Genomic DNA, 17310 nt, shown 5'->3' with positions numbered 1-17310 from the left:
CCCAACAAACTGGCTCCTCATTTTACCAACCATGGAAGGCTGAGTCAACTTTGAGCCAGTCAGAATCGAACTCCTGGCAGTGGGCAGTGAATTAGCATGCAGTACTGCGTTCTAACCAATGTGCTATCACGGCTCTAAAGCGCTATGAAGCGGTATATAATCTAAGTGCTACTGCTATTGCTTTCCAGTGGTTCGGTGGTTCTGCTCTTACCTTTTTGGATGTGCTATTAGAGGGAGGTACCTTTGTTCAGCTCTTAAGGAATCTTGCAATGTTGTTGTTTATTACCTATATTAAGCCATTAGGAAGAATTACGAGCAGGTGTGAAACTGGTTTCTACAATAATGTTCAGCTTCACTGCTTTCCTGTTAGCTAATGTTTGGAATCTCCATAAGAAGCAGACTGGATATGAAGGGACATGTTGAAGATGAATAAATCAGAGTGATTCCCTTAAGAAACAGATTTTGGTGTGGGTGATTCCCTTAAGAAACAGATTTGCAGTTTGGGGATCTTCCTTGGTTTAACACTGTTGGGAGAATAAAAGCAGAAAGATGGGAGGTTTTAATCAGTTTTGTCCAAATAACATGTTTACTTGGAAGAAAGTCTCCAGGTTCCAGTGATACAAGCACAGTATTGGAATACTGCACGTATTCTTTGTGGGGCAGCCCTTGAGGATGGTCTGGAAATCACACTGACTTAGACCACAGCAGCATGAGGGGTGAATGGGACTTTTAGGAGCTGTCATACCAACCCCAAATTGATTGTCAATTGCTTTCTGAGCCAAATTCAGTTTGCTCCCAACTTAAGCCCAAATTTTCCATAGAATCGCCTGTTCTTTTAAACTTTGCTTGCATTTATTATGGAAACTTTTGCAGGCTCTACCACAAATATGCATAACATCAGCATGGGATTTGTAGTGTGGTAAAAATACCACTGGAGTTGAGGTTGGCCTCTTTGTTACTATAATTTAGGAGGGATCTTAAAAATGAACTTTTCAACCAAGGCATTTTACTGTTTTACACTTTAGTGTTTTAGAGATTTTAGTGTTTGACATTAATGTTCTTCTAAGACTATTAAATGGACAGCATTAAATGTATGTATGAATAAATGGATTCTTAAATCATTTTAATCAGATATGTCTAAAATATGTCAATCATTGAAAAGCAGGCAAACAATAGTCATCAGTATATGTACTAAATATGTATTGTTTTTTAAATATGGAAACAATAGCCATGTCATGGTATAGTGTAAGAATTGGCTCCATCAGATATAAAGGAATGGTTATACCATCTGCTTCCCTCTAAACATATTAAATGGAAGATGTTTCCCATTTAACAGATATTTTAAAATTCTGTACAATTTACCAAAGACACAGAGCTTTTTTCTAGTTGTACCTCTTCAACAAATCATGCAACAATAAGCAATCTTTTTAAAAATAACACTCTTGGGTCATGGATCAAAATTAACAAATTCACAAGATTATAAAAGTAGATTCAATTAGAATATGAGCACATTATCTTGTAGCAGTAGGAAATAGAATAGAGCTATCAAAAGAAAACATCAAACAGTGCAATTAGAGTTCTTGAAAAGTGCTTAACAATTAATACAATACCTGTAATATGCAATCCAGTTATATAGGACTAAGGGAAGCCTCTAATAGCATAGATACTATCGTAGAAGAAATTGATGAGCAAATGAAGTATCCCATAAAATTTCTCAGTTCATTAGAGAACATAATGCCTCTTCTTTACCAATCCAATAACATAAGAGATTTCAAACCTGATGTGACACTGTCTTGACTCCTCTTATTCCTTTCTGACTGATGAACAAGATGATTAGCAGAGACATCTTGCAAAAATGTTAATACATTGTCCTGAAAGTTATTAAAAAGACTAATATGACTTAGAAATAAATAGATAATAGATGGAAGTAGATGATGATGATGATGATGAGCCATCAAGTTGAATTTCTTTATTTTTCTAGAGTCCTCAGGCCAAAGTTATAACAGGCAATTATAGATCTCTCTCTTTAGTTCTGGGCTACTGCTGCAGAACATAACTCGGTAATCTCCAGGATCCTAACTTCTTTTATGTGTATAGAGGAAGACAGAGGATCTTTATTGATATTATGCATATATTGATATATATCAATAGAGTGTCTGTTTTCTTGTAGTATCTGTTTTCTGACCAGCCCTACCTCAAAGGGTTGCCAATGTGGCTTCAAAAGTCTCAGAAATTTAAATCGCAAATAATCAGACCAGGGCATTATAAGTGTTATGGGGAGGGTATAGCAAATGTTGATAATTAAAGGCCTCCGCTTTCCCCAAACAAAAGCAGCTCTTGGTCACTTTGATGAAGTCATTAAAAATACTGCTTTCCCCAACATAGTCCACATTTATAATAAGATAGGGAAGGAAAGGAATGAAAAGGAGGATTTCATTTCTCAGCTAGTTACCTACTACAGTTGTAGAGCAGGGGCACGCAAAATTATTTTTTGCAACATCCATTTCTTGAGGGTTATATTAGGCTTCATGGGATGCTGATGCTTGCACTCCAAAAATGGGATGGCTATATGATAAATTTTACTTCTATTTTAATGTTTTTTATAGCTTTAGATTTTATTTTGCTTTTAAAAATATTGGCTGGATTTGGGATAACAGTAACGTTCTCCATTGCCACAAATAATCAGGAGATTTTTTCTTCATCAGTAGGCGGCCTGCAGCCATGAGACTTCTTTTGTATCATGGTTTCCTCTGTTGCCTAAGTAAAAACACAGCAGCTTTAAAAAAAAAAAAAACTCAAGAAAAGAGTAAGCAGAAAAAGAAAGTTACCAGAACAGATGAGACCCAAAGCTTATTTATTTTTGAAGACTAGGGGTGGGGAAAATTAAGGAGAAAAATAAGAGCCTTAGGAATAATCAGACTGATAGTGAGGCGTCTAAAGTCTTTGCAAGATGTAGACAAACAATTTTACTTATTAACCCTCTTCCTAAAATGGGTAAAAAAAACCCACATACATGTGCTTCAAATATTTCAGCCCCATCCATTCTGGATAATTTTGAGAAGTACAAAACAAGTGGAGAATATTAATTACAGCCCTCATTATGTACCTATGGCTAAAGAACAAAGAGGCTGCCTCCCTTAGAATGTGTATTGCCATTATTTAAAAATTAGGCATTTTTTATTTGCCTGCAATAAACTATTTTAGGGATTTTATGAAAATAACCCTGATAATTTTTAATAATGTTGTTCACAATCAAAAACTCAAAGCATGGTCTATGGTTTTCTAAAATAAATCCATATAAACTGCTATCGCTTTACATTTCAATTACATGCTAAAAGCTTGCCATTTTTTCTACATTCTGCTTCAAAGGAGCCCTCTGCTGGACGGCTTTGTTTGATAAATGATACTCAAAGCATCAAGCCTATATTGTATATAAGAATTAATATATAGCCAAAGTTTCTTCTAAAGACCCGGTATCATTAAACAGCTAATAATGTATCACAGAAATACATTACCAGTGTCCAATTAAATAATATCTATGTATCTGGCCAAATGCTGATTTTTTATTTATTTTTTTTGAAGCTAATACATTTAATAAAGTTAGCAGTGTTTGTAAGAGTAATAATTATGGGCAAGCAGGTATATATGATGGAATTCTGTGTTCCTATATATTTTATGAATTCTATTACTTGGTACTATATTGATTTCAAATATTTTATTAATTTTGGCATATGAGGTTTTATAAAATGTAGGTAAAAGTATATGTCTTTGTCACAATGCACATAGAAACCAGAATCTGCACTGAATTTCTAACAATTTTGACATGCTTTTGAAGAGTAAGCAAATTTACTTGTATAATAACACTAGGATCACTATAATGAGTTAGGCTGATGAAGGAGATTATCATGGTTAATCTTCATGTTTTATATGATATAATCAGATACCTGCACCAAGGCTTCAACAATGTATAGAATGCAAATTTGACTTCTTTTGTTGTATCCTTGATTTACGGTAAAAATACATTAAAACTTAATGAACTAACAACGTTAATGAATTAATGTTAAAAGTTAAGACTATTTTTATCTGCAACCATGTTTGTTTGTAACTGTGGATAATCTTGTCTATGCCAACAATATTTGGGGGGGATATTGATAGGGAGACGCCATCTGTAAGTTAAGAAGCAGTGACTGCTTTGGTGTATGGACAAAGGGGTGTAGTGACAGTGTTGTGAGCACTCTCATCTACATGACTGCGTGTTGAGTAGAAGACAGTTCCACACTGTTAACAGATTTTCTAAATGCATAATTTTTATTTGTGTATGTGCTTGTATTCATGAATACCAACAATAATATTTAAGGTGAAGATTTCAGAGTTGTATAGTTTGAAAAATGAATACATATTGAATCTGCAGTCATTTACAAACACATTTCAGAGGAACACCATGACAGCAATTTGGTTTGTGTCTTGCTGGTTATGCCTGTTGATATTAAACATGGTTGGTTGTATCTGCTTTTGTTTGAAAAGAACTCTCATCTTTTCTACAAAATAAGAATATTAAGTGTTCCCAAATAATTAATGCCTTTAAAATTAAAATCTTGCATCATCTGAATATGTCCATTCTGAGAGATTCCCACTGAAATGGAAAGAAGTAAATCGGTTCCCAGGTGTTGTTGCAGCAGAAAAAGAGAGAGAGAGAGGCTTTCTAGAAGCCAGCAGATGAGAATGACATCATGTAATACCTGCAATGCCAGTCAGGGTGCATGAGCACAGCAGCTGGCAGTCCATCATGTTTACAGAGAGAAGGACAGAGAATTAAAAGTTATTGATTTATATGCTGTTGTACAGCACCCTGAACCTCAAGTGAAAGGGTTTGATTTTTAGTCCCACTCTCTGCCTTTTTTATTCTAGATTGCTTCATTGGGAATCTGATTGAGAATGTAACTGATCCAACCAGAAGATTCAATGCTATAATTTAATTATTTCATTGCATTCTAATCTAATTGGTTTTTCAGGCTAAGCGTATCTTTAGTAGTATACTGACAAGGCAATGTCTCTGTCATATTGTCAAGGGAACTCTAAAGTTTCGGAGATCAGCGCAGGGTTGTTCTGATAGGAACAGAGGCCCTGTTGAAAAGAGTTTGTTTTCAATATATCAGATGCATTCTTTTTACTGCTCTTAATTATAATATGGAAAATTGTAAGAGCTATGCAGGTCTAGGGTTAAGTGGACCTTACAGGTGTTTAGTAGCAATTCTAGGAAGATGTTGGTATTAGTCCTAATCAAGGCATATGACTGTGGGTATTGCATACAATATGTAAAGTCATTTACATAAATGACATATTAAGGAACACTTACACTTAGACTTGCTTCTATGTGGTAAATTTTTATATCTATCCATTTAAAAAACATGGAAACTAGAGATTGATGCAATAGATTTTGCTGATTAGAATTTGTCTTTTAAATTCTCATTAATGAACAATCATTAACTTGGTTGCCTTTTCATAATAAAGAGGGGCTCCTTTTTTTGCTATTTGTTCTCAGTGTGATAGTTTTGATAGTCGATACTAAAATATTTTTTAAAAATTAACATTTTCCCACAAAAATTGAGCTGTTTTGTCCCTTTCATGATCCATTCCTCAAATGTCCTGTCTTAAGTTTCCAGCTTGTTTGGTCTAGTGGTTAAAGCACCAGGCTAGAAAATAAGATACTGTGAGTTCAATTCCAGCCTTAGCCGTGAAAGCCGGCTGGGTGACCTTGGGCCACTCACACACTCTTAGCCCAAATCGCCTCCCAGGGTTGTTTTTGTTGGGAAAATAGGAGAAAGAAGGAACATTAGATATGTTTGCCACCTTGAGTTGTTTATAAAAATAATAATGGCAGGATATAAAATAAATAAAATATTCAAGGTAATAGATTCTTCATTGTTTTCTCATCATACAAAATATTAAAAGCTTACAGCTCACATTTTATTGTACTCATATTTGAACATTATAGATAGGTTCTTGACATACCATTTTGTACCATAGGAAAATTAAAGAATTCACACATTGCTTCCTCTGCGGTTGTATAGTATTTGATTCTGCTGAGATGGGACAAAATAGTGTGCATTAGTAACAAATCAATGGGATAGTTTGTGGTTTTTATTTTTACCCTCATTTCTCTGCAGTGATCCTTCACCAACACAAATTCAGGAAAGGGATAATAGGCCACAGATACTAGCTTTGGGGGCTCACAGAAAACTTCTGCTTATTAGCTCTGCTATTCTATCATTTTTTACTTCTCATGTTCATTTTGTTCTATGTGAAATAGCAGAACATTAAAATAAAAAAGTGGTAGGTGAGCTTTACAAGCTAGATTTTACTTCTTCTCTTTGTAAACAGTCATATATAATTTGCTGAGCATTTACAAATGGCACTTGTGGTGATGAAATATAACTGGAAAATTGCAGTCATATAAAACAGATTGATTATGGAAAACAAATGAGAAGATGCAGCTAAAGTTTTACTGGATGGGTAATCATAGATCGAATTAAAAAGAAAAGAAGAAAAGGATTTGGTAGAAAGATGCTAAACATTCAGTGGGATATTGGATAACGATAACTCATCTTAAAATATAAAGATATAAATTAGTACTATACCTGCCTAGGCAAACCCTACTAGGGATGTGCGGATCAAACTATAATCTGTGTCAAACTATAGTTACAGGTTTTCATGCATTATTCAAAAATTCCTTTATGTTGAAAAATCCACATCTGCCACATGCGGGTTTTTTTACTACGTGGAATTTTGAACAAAACTTTATCTAAAAAATAATTTTAAAATGCAAGTCTCAGTATGTTTCCATGTGTCTGTCTGTCTTTCTTATTTAGATGTGTATTACCTAAATATATTTTTTCAAATGCAAATGTTTGAGCAGGAAACATCAGAAACAGAAAATTGGACCATGATTATTGTGATGACTTAAGAAAGGAAGTTTCAGTTTCATATGCATCTCAGTTTATTCAACAGTGATGTGATCATGAAAACTGGGTCCTTGTGTTTGAATAAGCAGTAAAACAGACAAGTAGAAATAGAAGATAAATAACATAGGATTGGTTGGATGAAAAAAGTTCTAGAATAATAGTAGGTACAGCTTGCCAACAACTGTAGGTAAGTCTTAAAAGTGTCACACAGAAAAGACTGATGAAATCCACATTTCCCACATGCAGTTTTTCCTAGTACATAGAATATTAGACAATCTTTGTGGAATCTCAGGGAGAAGGGAAAGCATAATGTGCAGTTAACTAGTGATGTATGGAACCAGTCAAGTTAAACTGGGACAACCTGAAAGCTCTAGATTTGACAGTGAAGAGATTGTACTTTCAGGTTAGAACAGAAGGTAAAAGATTGCTGAGCAAGCAATACACATTTAAGGTTAGTGGGGGATGAGAAAGCAAATATTTAATTTTTACATTAACCTTATTAAAATTCTTAGCTAATGAATTTTGGATTGTACCCTTAGTGTTTTCAGATATGGGGCACTTGACAGAATCCTCTCTGGCTTTCTTTTTGGATTATTTAAAGCAATTCATTCTGCTCTGAACCTTTCAGCATATAGTAGAAATTAATGAAGGAAAGCGCTTGTTTTTCTTGGTTAATCTCTAACATTTATATACATTTTTTAATGTAGCTGGAAATTGTCTAACAAGGAAGCCACAGCAACTTATATAAAAACTAGCCAAGCCTCTTGTCACGATGATTTGTAATGGTTTCTATATACAAGAAGTATAGTTACAGTCTTGTCTAACACTGACCTTCCCATTTCACTTGACTGAATTTGTAAAGATCTACATGTAGGTGTTTTAGTATTTCATGCTTCAGCTTGACATAAACTAATGATGTAGCCTACTAAACATGGTGACATGATTAAACTGTGATGTTAATTAGTGGTTTCTGCAAGATACTTGATCCCCTCCCCCTCCCCCCGTTTTTTTTTTCCTGGTGTTTGTTAGGCATGTATTAAACTTCAGGCGACAGAATTGGATGTTCTCTTTATAGCATCTGTTAATACCGTTAAGGACTAGTGAAGAAATTATAGTTTGAGCATTTTTCTCTCTTGGGTTGTCCAAAAATGGAAATTTGTCTGAAAAGAATATGAGGGTTTTCACAAGTAATTATGATCTGGAATGATATGTAGATGCTATATATTAATTAATCTGTTTCAATCATATATATTTTATTCAGAGAGGTTTTGGTGGGAGGAATTTTTGGAAGGGTTTAGGAAGGTTAAATCTGTGAGACATGGCTTCCATCTGGAATGCATTAGCTCCAAAGATTTATTAGCCAGAGTGTCTCTGCATAATGTTCCATGGAAAGTAAAGCCCTGCATCTAATTTCCAGCATGATGTCTATATGAGGAGTGATCTTTGAAATATCATAGGTGACAATCAAGTTTCTTATTTTTTTTTAAAAAAAAATAGTAAATGTGTTGGAATTTTATGCCAACAATTTAAAATCCTCACGAGAACTGCGAAAGCAGGTAGTCTTATTTGTTGACAAATGATAAAACAGTAGTAATAGCAACATGCATGACATTTTAAAATAAGATTGAGCCTTTGAGCAGAAAATACACTCGGGAAAATCACCAGGCATTCTATATTTGCTTAACTGAGTGCAACAAGGCAATATTAAAAGTATTTCATTTCTGAGGCTGCGCTATTCTGTTTCTGTTATCAGAATTGGAAGGCAATGGGTAGTAAAGATGATACTTTACAGGTACATCTTTAGTGTAGGTTTAAAGTGAGGAGGTACTAGGTCAGAGGTCTCCAAACTTGGCAACTTTAAGACTTGTGGTTTTCAACTCCCAGAAAAGCTGGCTGAGGAATTCTGGGAGTTGAAGTCCACAAGTCTTAAAGTTGCCAAGTTTGGAGACCCCTGTTCTAGGTCAACTCTGCCTGACATAGTGTCCCAATAGAGATACTATATGTTAGGATTGCCAATCCCTCACTTCCTAGGGATTTTGACCAAAGATCCTAATGCATGGGGAGTTGAGGTTCCCAAACATTTAGCATTTCATAAATTGAGAAAATTTGAACCTTACAGCTGTAGCAAGTCTACATCACAAGTATTATGAATGTTGTAACAATGGCTTTCATGAATAAAATCAAAAGCCTCTTTAACAGAGGTGCATAACCTTGGCAACTTTAAGACTTGTGAATTTCAACTCTCAGAATTCCCCACCAGCATGTTGTTGAGGTTCACAAGTCTTAAAGTTGTTGAAGGTGGATATTCCTCCTCTATAAGGCTATAAGAAAATTATAAAATTTTTTGAGTTCTAGCTTCATAACATACAAATGCATCAGATAGCTTCATGTTTATAAAATAGAATAAAATACTTTGAGCTACTAGTGATCTTACCACTGATTGGATAATACATTTATTTGTATTCATGAGCAGTGTACATGAAATGATAGGAACACTGGAATTTCTTCAGTTGCACAATAGGGCAGTCCTGCTTCCATAGCCAAGAAACAGCAGGCAATTTCACTGCTGTGGTAGATATCCTAGATAACAAAGAATTCCACCACTTCAAAATCTGTGAGAGAAGGCATAACTTGCAAGTCTGTTTTAAGACCACATGCCCCTGATCCCAGGCATTTAGAGACACTATTAATATTTTTTCTGGTGGGTAAAAAGTATTTTCAAGGCAGAGCTGGTATTCAGCAGGTTCTGACCACTTCTGAAGGACTGGTAGCGGAAATTTTGGGTAGTTCGGAGAACCAGTAAATACCACCTCTGACTGGCCCCGTCCCCATCTATTCTCTGCCTCCTGAATCCCAGCTGATCAGGAGGAAATAGGGATTTTGCAGTAACCTTCCCCTGGAGTGGGGGGGAGGAATGGAGATTTTACAGTATCCATCCCCTGCCACACCCACCAAGCCACGCCCACCAAGCCATGCCATGCCCACCAAGCCACACCCACAGAACCTGTAGTAAAAAAATTTGAATCCCGCCACTGCATCTGGTTAACTGTTCAATTTTCATGTTTTCTTTTGATTTCTAAGGTTCTTTAAAGACTTCCTTCCTTCCATTAACATATTACTTTTTTGCTCCAGAAGAGGGCTTGCATAATAGAAACTGTTTTTTTATACCATAAGCAGGTGAATTTTTATAGACAGGATAATTTTACTTTCTATATCCTTGCAATTTGCCTGTTGGTTATTAACAGGTAAGCATAGTTTAGCAGCCAGAGAACTGGCACATTGTCTGGATACGTTTCTGACTTTCATTTAAAAGGAAATAAGACTAAATAACTTGAGCTATGGGGTTGTTGAGCATGTATAAGTGCATCTGAACTGCAACTTAATGTAACACATACCAGTCATTAAGTGCCAATATCAATTATCTAGTGAAATGAACAGGGACAATCCCATTTATTCTCTAGGAAATAAATAAATGAACACACATATTCAGTCATTTATAATATGGAGATTTCAAAAAAGAAAAAAATACGAAAGTGTAATTTTGAAGGTGGGAAAGGAAATTATTATTTATTGTTCCCTTATGGTTGTTGCAAAAAGCCAAGGGTAATGATTCAAAAGGATGGAGGTAAGATTCAACTAGGAGTTCTAGCTTGGAAAGCTAGTTTATTATTACAATGGGAGAGCTTGGAGAATTTTAATGCAACCTTCTCAAGTTTCTTATCACCAATTCAACAGATATACAATGAAACTTGATTACATTAAACAAGTTTAGTATTTATGATTTCTTGGTTAAAAATGTATCAGTTTATTGGTCATCCAAATCTTAGTTTAGCTTTCCTCCTTCAGGCAAAGGAAAATGGAAATGATCAAAATACAATAGAAGGTCTTTGCTTTCTACACCTAAGATTTGATAGCTTATTTCATTCACTGACCACTGTAAATCAGTATGCATTTAGTATACAGTACTTCATATACTATAAGTACTGTAATTTCTAAACGTCCAGCTCTTTCAAAGTTATCGTCATTGAGAATAAACAGAACATAATTATTGTGATCATATTTTTAAAAAAATAAAAATGAAAACACATCATAAAAGGGTATCATAAAAGCCAGCATTAACATAGCCAAGAGACAGATTCCATCTCCCAAACTATATTGTGCCCAGGCTCAGGAACAAAACCAAGGCCTTATGAAAGGCCAGCAACATGAGTGGGAGCTAACCAGATTTCCAGAGAGATGATATACAAAAATATCAACACTCCTATAGATCAGTAGCATTTTCATCTTGCATTGGTTACTTGAAAAATGTCCCTATTTCAACTGCTAGACAATTGGGTGATAAAGAAATTCAATATATTTTATGTATGTAGTTGGGGTATCTTTTTCCCCTCTCTTATATGATAAATACATAGACATAGAACAAAAAACTGATCCACTTGGCAACAGAGACAGCCATATGACATTCTTTTGAATTAGGTGATAATAAATAAAGTATTCATCTACAACAATCCACATGTAATAATTCATTAGTTGACTTTGCATGATAAGGACCACCCATGCACTCTCTAAAGAGACCTACAAAAGGAAAAAGGGGGATCTTTTCACTTCCTAGATGATTATCAATATGCCATCTGTCAAACAGAGAGAGCCTAATCACAGTAACAAGAGGTGTAGTCATCGTGCTGTCTAACAATCTCTGCTCCAACAGCATGATTATGTAAGTGCACTTGTAATTACTTCTGAGCAATGTAGGTCTTAAAGTAAAAATATTGCTTAAAATTAGGGCCTAAAGTAATATCTTGGGGACATATAAAACCATTATTCCAAATTAATTTCCTTTTAATAAATGAAGTAACCCTCCTTTTTTTGCTACAGATCAAAAATGTTTTGCTAAATAAAATCCTTGGAAAGCTTGATTGAATTCCTGGCCTCCTCTCTAAAATGACATGCTGACTTCTTCTCTTAAATTTCTGATCTATGATAATCCATGAACATCCCATCCAAACAGTTTGCTGAAAACTAAAGTACCAGATTACCTTTATTTTCTCGGTGGATGGTGACCTATTAGAAAATTTGTCCATTTCTTGCTAGCATCTCTTTGGCATCTCTCCAGCAGGTGAAAAGGTTAAACTTCAAACTGAAAAGGCAGAAAGTTACAAAAGATGAAGGGGAAAGTGTAGTGCTTACAGAAAAAGCATTCCAGAAAAATGTTATAGTGATACTTTTTTATGATGTCAAAAAAAGCAAAAGTAACCTTTCCAAAACTTAGTAATTCCCTCCCTTTTTTTTTTTTGGCTCTTCTTTTGTTACATATTAAACATGCATTTGTGTTTTATGTCTATGGTGTCATTCTTGAAATTTGGGAGGTTAGGCTTCAGAAGCACTACATTGCTGTTTATTTTATCTGTGCTGTTGGATTGTATTCAGTAAGGCTTTGGAAAGCATTCAAAAGTACCTCTTTTTGAATCATTAAAACAGCAGTGTCATTTCTCTGTGTTAAAATAATGGTGTCATCTGTTTGTATGGCGCTATGACCATTAGCCTATAATAACTCAGGGGATTCCATTTTGTCATCAGTATGAATGCAATTATTGACAGAAGGAAGTATAATATAATGAGAATGCTCACTTTTCTTTTCTACGTCACCTAATTCCAAGCACCCAGCCGATATACTTAAATTAGATTTGATAATGAACAAGAAGAAAATAGACAAACTAAGCTTAAAGCCAAACAAAACAGAAAGAACCCTGACATAAGAATTGGGATTCTGCATATTGTGAGAATGTAGCAGATATGTAAAATAATTATGCAATTAGCTCATACAATAGGCAGCATGTGGAAATTCCTATTGAAGATAAAAGTCCCTGATTGATCATTGACGGAAATGTTTCAGCTTTTACAACTCTGGATAAGAATTCCATGATAAATTTAAAGTATGATCATGTAGAAACTTACAAAGTATCATATTGAAATATCTTTTAATATTAACATTGTAATTTTTATTCAACATAGTGTGATATATGTTTAAATCAGTAAGCAAAAATGGTTTATAAAGTTAATAAGATTCAACAGCTCTGCTCATTCATGGGCAAATATGATGATGTCAATGTTCTTACAAGTTGATGCTTTGGAGACTGAAAGGCTTTTTAATGATAATTTTTTTAAATTTCTAGATATTCTGAAATTGATTTTTTTTTTAATTGACAACAGCATTGGAGCTCCCTCAAGGAAATAAAAGACTCATTAGATGAAAGTTGCTGAATGGTATAAATAGCTTTTTAAAACCAGCCAAGATAAAATACTATTTGATTGGTCAGATGGGATTTTTTTAAGACGACTACTAATCTGTGTCAGATTAAAACCATTTCTACAGTCTGTTGTCAGATGGTAAAGTGTTATCATTTTCATTATCATTCATTTAATTATAATTATCAAGAACCTTTGAAATCAAGAAGGTGATATAAGAAACATGAAACAACATGCAGTCATTTAAACTAATCCTTCCCATGAAAAGTAGGTAATTTTTAGTAGCAGCTTTTATTGCTACTTTGTTCACTTTCCACAAGATTATAAGAAATATATTTGTATTGCATTCTTGCTTGTATATTAACAATTATCATCATCATCGTCTCTGTCATCATCATTTCATCCTCTTCCACATGTTTCCAACCAATAAGGTCCTGAGCTTTCTTTTGCCAATTGGGCCCGCAATACTTGCTGGAGTTGTCGATCCATCTTGTTTTAGGTCTCTTTCATGTTAACAGTACAGTCCTGAATTCACTGGTGCTTAACTTCCAAGGAACCAGGCATGGTGTTGCTATAAAAAAAAAGTTCCTCTATAAATGCTCCTGTATTTTTAAGCAACTGGAAAGGTTGCCTGATTGATTGATTGATCAAGTTGTGCTTTTTTCTTACTCCTAGTGACCACATAGATTTTCTCCATGAAAACCAGGTCTTCCAATTGCACCGATTGCCACAGTGGTAACTGAGTCCACCCACCTTGCTACTGGTCATCTTCCTATTCTATGTCCTTCCATCTCTCCCTGCCAGAGAGCCAGGTCTTTGCAATATGTCTCTGAAGTAGGATAATTTGACCCTTGCCATTTCTGCATGAAGTGAAAACTCTGGGTTGAATTCTTCAATGATCCATAGTATTCTCAGGAGTCTTCTCCAACACTAAAGTTCAAAAGCGTCAATATTCTAACAGGGATGACAAAAACAAATGATCAGCAGAAAAGCAACTATATAATAAGAAGCTAAAGCCTTTAAACTTAAAAATGAATTGGCGGGGGATGGTTGGTTTACACAGCATATTTAATGCATTTGATATGGGATAATGCTTTCCTAATTTCTCTCCTAAAATACATCTTAAATATTTAAGTAATGGATATATAATAAAAATATTCTAAGATTGCAAATTTTGATGTTTACTTGTGATAACACAGGCATCAGGTTAATAACCCAGCAAGTTTGGTTCTCATTATCAACACAAGTAAACATGCTGTATTATTTGCACAGATGTATATCTTGCTTGTATTTAGGCTAAATAATTGGAAGTGGCCTTTACCAGTAGTGACAAAGAAACATGAAGATCACATTTAATCCATACTCATTGCAATTCACCTTATGGTGGCTTGCTTCATAGCAGAATATATATATCATTTCCACTGTTATCCTTCATGCTTTTAAAGAGTAATATCTTTCCTCAGTGACTGTTTGTCAATTTCAGTGATCTAGATTTGATTTCCTGAATTAACTAGCCAATTAAGTCAAGAACTATCATTAGAATAAGAAATGAAAGCAAACAACTACTAATCTATCATTCCAAACTGTTTGAACCTATAATGCCCAAAATACTTTTTCAGATTATTTTTCTTTGTTTATTCAGCTTTTGATAATACATGTGTGTCTTGCTCCAGAAATATTGTTGTATCTGTTAGACAAAAAAACCTAAACCCAATCTTCTAGATTTCATCAAGATATACAATGCTGCCTTTGCTTTTCTTTCTTCTGAGCTTCTGAATAAGCAGGTAATCATTCATATAATCTCAGATATCTGAAAATATATTTCCATTTTAGTTGGGAATTCTCACATCTGTCCATTGCAAAACTAACATTTAGGAAAAAGGCACATCTCTCAGGGGAAAAAATGTTTTTTTTCTGAGGTAGGCATGAACAATACCAAACTGGAATGCTATTGTCATGTTTACGTCAGGCAAAGTTCAAAAATTAAAAGGGAATGCCTGAGTCTGAATGACAGAAAGGAAATGAAGCTGTAGTGATGTGAATGAGGTATTAAGGCCTATTCTCAGGCCTTAGAATTATGTTCAACCCTACAGGCCTGATGCCTTTACTACTGTCAGGCAATCACCAATCCCATTGGCACCATACCTGCATAGCAGAACTCTGCAGTTTTGACCTTTCTCCCAAATACTTAGGCCAATTAATCCCGGAGAAGGCCAAATCAATAATAAAAGAGAGACTTGGGGACATTGATTGACAAAATGTTATCACCAATGCCCCTGAATCCTTTTGCCAATTGTTAGATAGCCATAAGCCCTATATTGCAGGAGTACCTAAACAATTTAATGCCAAGCAGATATAAAAGGGCCTTTTCTAGAGCCTGCTTTGATGCCCTCTCATCAGCCCTACTGGAGGGAAGATTTCACGGGGACCCTTTTTTTTTTTTTATGAAATTTTATTGAGTAAAGAATATATTACATTTCAAACTCTACGGTTCGGTAACGTGTAGTCATCTTGTATATTTACATATATGGAATCTAATCAATTATCTAGGTATTATACAGTTTATACATAAGCCTTGTAAGATTGAACACATAATACAACAATAATACATAGATTAATTAATAATTATACATTGTCCTAATGAGAGTTAACTTTTGCATTTATTTTTCAACCACCTGTACCACAGATCCCAGATCGTATAGAATTCTGAGTCTTCCTTTCCATTTAAAACATACGTTAATCTGCACATTTCTGCACAGTCCAATACTTTATTGACTATCTGTTCCTCAGTCGGACATCCTTTCTCTTTCCAGCAACTGGCATAGGAGAGTCTAGCAGCTGTGACAATATGGATAATCAAATATTTCTTTTCCTTAACAAATTTCCGTTTTAGCACTCCCAGGAGATAGATTTCAAGTAGAAAATTAATATCCTCATTTAATATTTCTTGGACCCATTTTTGTATTTTTTTCCAGAATTTCCTCGCTTCCGGACATGTCCACCACATATGGTAGAAGGTACCTTGATGGTGTCCGCATTTCCAGCACTTGGGGCTTGCATTCGGATAGATCTTTGCAATTCTAGATGGTGCTAAATGCCATCTATACAGCATTTTGTACTGATTCTCCTTATAGCTTATTGCTCTTGTCAATTTAAGATTGCTGTTCCATATTTCTTCCCAATCTTCTAAATTTATACTCTGATTTCTCTTCAGATCATGTAAATCTTTTGTCTTTTCACGGGGACCCTTATTCACAGAGACTTTGCCCCTGTGGCTCTAGGGAGGTAGAAACACTTGCCCACACTCTCATAAATTGCCCCTTCTATAATGCATGACATGCTTTGATTGTACCAATCATCCTCAAAGACAAGGGCCATGCAGATAAATTTTATGTTCATTATCTTTTAAGGGTCACTAACCCTACAGTTACACATCAGGTAGGCAATTTTTTTTACAAAGTCATACAGCTGTGCAAAAATTTTAATTAGACATGCTGATTTTATTATACCATTACATATTTCCCTTTCCTAACAACTAATTGTTATATTAAACTACTCCTTCTTTTACTGTATTATATGTGTGTGTGTGTGTGTGCATGCGTGTGTACGTGTAATTTTTTATTTCTATTAAATTACAAAGGCTGGTCAAAGACCATAATAAAGATATTTGATTTAATTTAATTTGAGAATGAGAATAAGAGAAAGTGGGAACATTCAGAAGGTTAGAAAAAAGGAAACAAATTCATACCTGCAAGTAACTATTGTGAAGAACTGTCAATGTTCTCCATAATAATGTCTGGAATGCACTACCTGACTGTGGTTTCTTCCCCAAACCCCCAAAACTTTAACCTTAGACTATCTACTGTTGACCTCATACCATTCCTAAGAGGTCTGTAAGGGGCTTGCATAAGTGCACCAAGATACCTACCATCGCTTTCCTAATGTCTCCTTTTATTCGTATCCATTATCATGTTTATACTTATATCTGTTGTCTAATACATGCTTGACAAAATAAAATAAATAAAATAAAAAATACAATAAAACTTCAGTCTAGGGTTTTAAAAATCAGCTGGGATTCACCCATCTGTCCTGTGAACATTAC

General features: G+C 34.7%; 1 protein-coding gene and 1 long non-coding RNA gene across 21 annotated transcripts in view; one reads left to right on the top strand and one right to left on the bottom strand.

The window, feature by feature from the left end:
* The window catches only part of NPAS3 (neuronal PAS domain protein 3), a 741221-nt gene that overhangs the window by 443277 nt on the left and 280634 nt on the right, over nt 1–17310 (top strand). The gene's annotated exons all lie outside the window — the stretch shown is intronic.
* Nucleotides 9395–14163, bottom strand: LOC117665769 (uncharacterized). The gene is made up of 3 exons (XR_004591472.3): nt 13962–14163; nt 11999–12099; nt 9395–9542 (listed from the first exon to the last, which is right to left on the bottom strand). It is a non-coding gene; the product is annotated as an uncharacterized LOC117665769 (long non-coding RNA).

This window comes from Pantherophis guttatus, chromosome 1 (assembly GCF_059756535.1).
Source record: "Pantherophis guttatus breed Tessera chromosome 1, ASM5975653v1, whole genome shotgun sequence".
Classification (NCBI taxonomy): Eukaryota; Metazoa; Chordata; class Lepidosauria; order Squamata; family Colubridae; genus Pantherophis; species Pantherophis guttatus.
This window is presented reverse-complemented; position numbering and strand designations above follow the sequence as displayed.